This window comes from Nannobrachium achirus, assembly GCF_963921795.1.
Source record: "Nannobrachium achirus genome assembly, chromosome: 17".
NCBI lineage: Eukaryota > Metazoa > Chordata > Actinopteri > Myctophiformes > Myctophidae > Nannobrachium > Nannobrachium achirus.
The window spans coordinates 36595273-36603569 of record NC_137824.1 but is presented as its reverse complement, the minus strand read 5'-3'; the positions used below and the strand labels follow the sequence as shown (position 1 = coordinate 36603569).

The following is an 8297-nucleotide window of genomic DNA, read 5'->3' as shown; positions in this document are numbered from 1 at the left end:
TGGGTCTAAAACAAACTTGTGAAGATACAATAATGTGTCTGTCATATGTAGGCTACATACACTTCAGTACTATTTGCTCACCCCTAGGTGGCGGTGTGCTCTAAAGGTTTAACATCCACTGACTGTTTTCCATGTAAAATGAAATGTACTGACTGGGTCTCCAACACTTAACTGTAATTAAAACTCCTCAATGTGAATTCCTCCATAATAACCAGTTTGAGGTTTAAAAACCTCTGACAAATGGGAGCAATATATAACCCTGACAAACACTAAATGTGGTACTAAAGTATAACACATTCTCTGAAGATTGTGTGTTATCCAGCATCAGATGAAATGTGCAGCATGCTCTCGTAACATTCGGTTGAACTCGTCTCTGTGTTTCTCTTCCATCTGTCTCAGAGATGCGGTCCTGACGTGACGTCTGCCCACTCTGTTCCAGCTTTCCATTTGACACTGGCCTTGTGCTCTAGGAAAATATCTGTCAAGCTTCCCTTCATGTCTGGTGTTTGTTAAAAGCACTTGTCTCTCTAATCTCTGTGTCTTTTTCCTGTGTTGTGGCATGCTCGGGACGTGACCATGCCGTGAATGAGGTGAACGGTTAAACGGTGCCCTCTAACCTGACCCCGAGAGATGATCAATGAGTTTTAAACAAGAGCCCGAGGGGAACATCTGTTGAAGTCATTGCTACCTCACTCCACCAACACGCCACTGTTCCAGACTCGTGCTGTTCCTGGATGAATTACTTCTCTGCGGTCAACATGATTCGAGGCACACGTGCGGCCGGTTTTGTTGAGAGTGTGGCAGGGGCCCGCGGTCCGGGCCCAGGCTGCTAAGCTGGTCTCTACCAGGGAATGGACCTGTCGGGCGTGTGGTTCAGACCACAGCTGTAATTCCACAGCTGTGTGGGCTTTCCAGACCACTCCGTTGGCAGCTAGGAACTCCCATAGTGTCTTGTCTTGTCTTGTCTGCTTTAATCTAGTCTTCTCTTATGTTTCAAAATATACTTGTCAGATATGTTCAGCCTTCTTTGTCAGGGGAAGTAGTGGCTCAGTGGTAAAGTGGCCACTTGGCAACTGGAAGGTTCCTAGTTTGATCCCGGGCTCCCCATAGTTGGTGTCTAAAGTGTCCTTGAGCAAGATTCTGAACCTCTAATTGCTCCTGATGAGCAAGTTACCATTTATGTTCAGTAGAGAAAAACTGGGAGTTACATTAATTTAAATTAGCATTTTATTATGTACCTGTAACTATAAAGCACTTGTCTTGTATTTAATATTTTTAATTCAATTAGATTTTGAGCAGCCAAGATCTGTCTTAAATAACATCTTTTTGGCAAATTGTTTTAAAACATTCTTAACATTCTGAAAAGTGTAGGTTACTGTTATGATGGAGGAGTTGACATCATTCTATTTATTTTCCTCTTGTGTCAATAAACCATCTAATCCTTATAGGTGAGTTTTTCCTGGCTCAGGGTGGGCCTATAGGGGTGACTACGCATGACAGTAAGTATGATCGGACCGCATCATGACTGCGCAACAGTAAAGACAATGAGCCTGTGTTCTCTTATTTGAAAGGAATCTAGGCTATGTATTTGCACCAAAAATGTCTCGATGCAGGAAAGACCCATCATATTACAGATGATCAGGGCTGTCACAAGGGGGGAAAAGTGGGACTGAGTTACTAGGGCCCAAGGTGGAGGGCTGTGAGCTTGTATATCTGCTATTTTTCAATAGATAAAGTTACAAAATGACGCGTTCCCAGTCTAAATGGGTTAAACCTCCCCCTATGAAGAACATTGATGGGGGGCCCGCAGTGAATCCTTGTACCCAGGGCCCAGAATTTGGTGCGACACCCCTGGGTGCAAAGAGTTACATTGGTGTGGATTGGACTGGCCTTTAGGGCTTGTGACGTGTATTTTCTTTCCACTATTGTTTTTGTCGCGCTAGATCAATTTCCCCCTTCCTGATTCTGGCTATTTTGACCTGTCAGTTACACTTATATTAAAACCATCTGTGAGCATGCAGGCATGCACAACGCATGCGTGCACACACACGTTGTGTATATCCCAGTGGGAACCTCAAAAGCCATTTAGTAAAAAAAAAAATGCATTTTCACCTTTTTTGTGTGCTGTTTCTAACCCTATAGTTCTAACCCTGACCTGGATAATTTACCAACCTTGTCTCTTACAATCTTTCTCTGCCATGAAAATGCCCTTGGTACCCCTGGCCCCGGGGACCAGAACAATGTCCCCATAAACTCAATTTTGACGACATATTACTATACTGGTACTCCACATGGATAGTAGACACACGCACAAACACACACCCTGCAACATGACGTTTTAACTGGCCACGGATTTGTATTAAAGACCAACTATAAATATAACAAAACAATTATGGGTTAAACTCAGCTTTTGTTAAATCTTCTTCTTTATTATTATTATTCCTCTTATTCTCCCTCTGCACACAGAGACTTTCTGTGTGTAGAGGTTTGATTATGTCTCGGCAGTGCTGTATTCTTCAAGTGTATTTTTCCTCCACCAAAGGAGTCCAGTGGGCCAGTGTGAAAACATACACACACGCATACACACACTTTGGGGGTTGAATTAACTCAGCAGGGCGCCAGCAAACGAGTCGCTTTCATGCGGCCTCTGGAAACGGTTTCTGTCTTCCCTCATCACCTCATCTCTACTCAGCCCTTCTGCTCTTAATTGGGAAAATGACACTGGCTCATCTGGCTTCTGTTTCTCCAGAGGAGGGGAATGATCAAGGGAAGTGGACTTTTGACCAAGGCGTGTGTGAAGGAGGAGGTGAGAGGAGGTGTTGGGTGAGTCATTATTGCTTCAGGGTTTCCAAGGTTAGCAGCAGCAGCAGCAGCAGGATCAGAGGGTGGCGGCTTCAGGGGGGACTGGCTCCACTTCCACTCTGCCCACAAAACACTCGCAGCAAAACCCTCGATGTGCAATTTTAACTAGAGTGTGCGAATGGCACCAAATCGTCACTGTCGGGCAGAAACCTTTTATCTCCCAAGTTTCAAATGTGTACGTTTTTTCGTAAAGTAAAGCCCTGCTTCTTCATACAAGATGGTCGTACAAAACTAGTGAAAATAGCACATCTACAAGCGCACAGTGTGCTTGTAGATCAGCTATTTTCACTATTTTAAACCATTTTAAAAATTATAAATCCAAAACGAACGGTTTTGGACATACAAGGTTTCCACCCGACAACAACGAAATGGGTCCATTTGGTTTCATTTGTACACTTGAGTAAAAGCAGCAATCCTTAGTTTAATTTTTTTTTTTACCCAGGATTTGAACCCGGGTCTTCGTGCAGGAGACCACACTTCCACTCTTCTACTCCTCACTTGTCCAGGGGGAGATACTGTGCTTATGAACTTCAGGCATGACTACTAGTCAACCAGTATCCTGACTCCAGTCCCTCTCCACCAAAATCTCTTTGCCAAATATAGCCGATCAAACAAGCTCACAACACGTTGCATTGTGAGCTTGTAAGTCTACTATTTTTTGCAGAATGATGAACACCTGTTTTGGCTGAATGTTCGCATATGCCCGGAATAGGAATGCAAGGGTTCATTCATGTGGTTAATATAAGATCATGTGCAGCTTTAAATCAACATTGAATCTGTAACTGTGCACAAACACACACGTGCGCACACACACACACACACACACACACACACACACACACACACACACACACACACACACACACACACACACACACACACAACACACAACACACAACACATACATACATACACACAACACACAACACACACACACATACATACATACATACATACATACATACACACACACACACGTGCACACGCGCGCGCGCGCACACACACACACACACACACACCGTACAAAGTTTATATGGATTGACACCATGATCCTATACTTTAACGGTATCATGATATGAGTTTATGAGTTCAGCACACACTTAGAATAAATGAATGTCTAGTATCCCAACCACACCAGGGGACTGTCTGTGATGAAATTACTTGTGGCTGCTAAGTCGCCGTTTTATTGACATGAGGACTGAAATTGGTTCGGAGTTCTTCTATTTCTCTGAATGCGATGGACAATTGAAATGCAAATAAGTCACAGATGATGTGTAAACCAATGACCAGTGCAGGGTTTTATATAGTTCTATTGCCAGAGATTTTTGTTTGTGTTTCTTTCAAATTATTTTGGCTCTGCAAACTGTGTCCTCATTGTTTGAGTGAACGTGTGGTCATAAAAGCTCTTGAATCTCGATTCAGGGGACTGGTTTGAATCCAAAATATCTTTCCACTTTGTCTTGAAAGGAAACAAAACAAAGACCATATAAAAGAAATTAGACTGGAAAGTTTGACAGAATATGATGAAATACCATTCAGAAAAAAAGTATATAAGAATAATTTAGTCCCATGTATTGACTTTATACAAGCTCTTGTTGTTATTAAATGGCCTATTTGTTTGCACACCACTAAAAACACAACAGCTTGCATGTACAGTACAACTTGATTCATGCATGTTATCAGAGTTCATAATACTATGTATTATATGTCGTAATTACTCAAGAGCTACACTGAAGTTTTGCTCATATCAACACAGTTGTTTACTATTTTCAGTACAGCTCTGATCATGGCCTTTTAATGGATTCCATTCAGTTCATGTTTATGTGTGTGCGGCCAGTGCCTCTCGTTCATTGCATTTGCCGTCATGATGAAGAATTACTGTATTTTTCTGTGGATCTAATGTCTTCATCGACATCATCGCACAGGGATTCAGATTACTGTCTTTTACAGCATTATAAACACGATCTGAACATGTTATTTAATTTGATTCTGATTCAGACTGACTTCATCTAGGGCTTGTTTCCTGATCCAGACTTTACATATTGATATTGCACATGTTCCTGTGATCCTGTGATTATTTCTAACTGTCACAGGATACTGACCTAAAGATGCATTGATATATATACAAAATCAGTTGAACCACTTTAACTGTAACTTGTAAAAGATTGCGCACGGACGCACACACACACACACACACACACACACACACACACACACACACACAATAATAGAATATTGCAGCATCCTTCCAACTAGCTAAACCCTGTCTGTTACAAGTTAGTTTTGCGGTATAACAGCCTGTTTTGTAGCTCTTAGACAGAACATCTCCCCAACGTGGATGTCATAGCATGTTTAGAAAGAGTTCCAAATGTCGGTGCTTCATTTAAATTTATTGGTGTCTTATATTGGATTAGTTGTTGCTTGAGTGCATGTTGTTCATTAAGACATCAAACACTTCACAGTCCAGTGCTCTTTTCTCCGCCTGTTGGAGACCAGGCTTAAATTCCAGTAAGTGAGAGATCAGATGGGGGTCACTTGTGGCAGCTGGGGGTGTGTATGCAGAAGAATGCTCTGCCCCTTCTGACTCTGTTACAGCTTTTATCCCCTCTAATGGGATGACTTGGTGGGGGGATCCAGGGGTGATGGAGGCTTTAGATACCTGGCCCCACTCCCATGCGCTGCATGTGTACCATCTGGGCAACAGCAAACACACTGTGAATGCCAAGACTAAAGGCTGAACTTGTCGAAGGAGCCCTGTACATCTCCAGCTGCCATGTAAAGGAAGGGGGTGCATGAAATACAGACGCGGATGGAAGTGGGGTTGTCTGTCCTCGTATGTTTGTCTCCACTGATCGTCTTCCATGGAGTATCACGTATGTGCAAATGTACCGTGACAAACAACTCCCCAAGGCGTGGGGCCTATATTATTATAATATTATTATTATTATATTATTCCATTATAACCCTCTTTCTCAATGCACATGTTACGCGTCCATCTGGTTCCACTTGTACACTCTGAGTTAAATTAACACAGAGGATTTTACTGTGTAAGAACGGGAGGTCATAGCGTAGCCACCCATGGACCTAGTTGAATATGACACCTCTACTAGTCAATGTGAGAGGGTCAGGTGATGCAGCTTACGGTAAAGGCACTATTCTGAACGTTCCTGACATTGTCCACGCCTCACTGAGATCCTGAACTGCATTGTTGGAGCCGGCCCCTTGGAGGAAGTATAAAGATTTGAGATGGATGGTGGAGTAAGTCCCACTTGTCTTTGTGTGGGTCTCACAGAGACAGGATGGATGGATTTAGGGTGGTGGTGAGGAGAAGCTGTATTTATTTGGATATAACAAACAGACACAGTGGAGGGACTCACAGCCTCTCAACTCTGTGCTGTTCTCTTCTGTGGTCTTGTGTTTTACTGACTCTGTGTGTGAACGTGTGTGCATTTTAGTACATTCAGGTTGGGGCTTAGAGATCAGGCATTTAGGAGTTACAGTACAGTAGGGTTGGGGTTACATATTTTGAGGTCAAGGTTAGGATTAGGTTGGGCCAGCAGGCTAAGTAAGGACTGAATTTAGCACAGGTTTTCTACAGTTCAGCAATCAGCACATAATATTTACAGCTTTTACAAATAGAAACTTTGGCCATCGTTCTGCTGCATGTATATATATATTATGTAATATTATTTTTCTGTATATTGTTCTCTGGCTGCAACATATAGTTATATATCCTATCTCAGTAACCAATGGAATATGCACAATTGTACATCCATCTATCCATCTTCAACCGCTTATCCTGAATCAGGTCGCGGGGGTAACAGTTCCAACAGAGATTTCCAGTGTTCCCTCTCCAGAGCAACATTATCCATTTCCTCCGGGGAGATCCCCAGGCGTTCCTCAGCCAGTGTGGAGATATACTTCCTCCTTCTGGTCTTTGGTTTGCCATGGGGTCTACTCCCAGTGGGACGTTCATAGAGGACCTTCCTAGGGAGATGCTCGGGAGGCATCCGTACAAGATGCCCGAACCACCTAAACGGGCTCCTTTCCAAGCATAGGAGCAGCGGTTCTACTCCATTTCTCTCTCTCTCTCGGGTGACAGAACTTCTCACTCTATCTCTAAGGGAGATGCCAGCCACCTGTCTGAGAAAACTCATTTTGGCCGCTTGTATCCGCGACCTTATACTTTCGGTCATGACCCACACTTGATGACCATATGTGAGAGTAGGAACTCCGTCTTCCCCTTCCTCTCATTTGTGAACAAACCCTGAGATACTTAAACTCCTTCACCAGGGGTCTCATTCCCTACTTGGACTGCAAACTGTGTTTTCTGCTGAGAACCATGGCCATCAGGACCACATCATCTCCCAAAAGCAGTGAAGCGACCCGTAGCTCACCGAACCTTATATACCTTCTGTATATAATATGCACAATTGTGTGCATATTTAGTTTTGCACAAATACATATATTAAACAGGCATAAACAAACCTCTTGGGCAGAACATGTACCAACACAAGCAATATCATTCAAGAGAAACATCTTTTGTGTTTTTATTATGTTGGACATTATTAGCATAGTCTGGCAGAGTGTGCCACAGCAACATTTCACAGCGCATACTTGTATGAGCGTGTGCGGCAAATAAATGTTGGATCTTGAGTAATATAAGAATGTGTGTGTGTGTGTGTGTGTGTGTGTGTGTGTGTGTGTGTGTGTGTGTGTGTGTGTGTGTGTGTGTGTGTGTGTGTGTGTGTGTGTGTGTGTGTGTGTGTGTGTGTGTGTGTGTGTGTGTGTGTGTGTGTGTGTGTGTGTGTGTGTGTGTGTGTGTGTGTGTGTGTGTGTGAGCCCCATCTGTCTGTCACATGGTGACAATAAACATAAATGACACAAGAGAAAGACCAGATGAAATCAGTACTGCAGGCCTTCACATCCATTTTGTTCCCTTCACATCCTGTTTAGAAGGTATTAATCATGGTTTTGTCGTCCCCATGTCATCAAAGGTGGTTGTTTAATGTTTGCTTCCATTCCCATATGCTATCTACAACTTTAACAACAGTTGCATGTGATAAACCAGACAATGTGAGGTGTCTGTTTTACAAACTATTCTTTAAATGGAAACAGTAGGCTAATAATTGGTTGTTTTTCTCTGAGGTTGGCAGTTCCCTGCCGGGATGTACAGGACGTTAGCCTATAGGAGCCACAGCAGCAGACATGGTGGAACCTACAGTATATATACTGTAAATTAAAGGAAAAAAGGTAAAACAACAAAGGCCACAGAACAGCTTCAGTGCACCTTGGCATAGCTTGTATAAGTCTCTAGAATTCTAGTGGAGGGATGGAACACCAATATATTTCCAGAAAAAGATACAGCTCAGTTAAACGAATACAGAGGATTTTACTGTGTAAGAACGAGAGGTCACAGCGTAGCCACCCATGGA

At 42.9% G+C, this 8297-nt stretch overlaps 1 protein-coding gene across 1 annotated transcript in view; it reads left to right on the top strand.

Annotated features, from left to right (window-relative positions):
- tmem265 (transmembrane protein 265) overlaps nt 1-8297 on the top strand; it is a gene marked incomplete at its 3' end in the record, with an annotated part of 435019 nt that overhangs the window by 206761 nt on the left and 219961 nt on the right. The gene's annotated exons all lie outside the window — the stretch shown is intronic.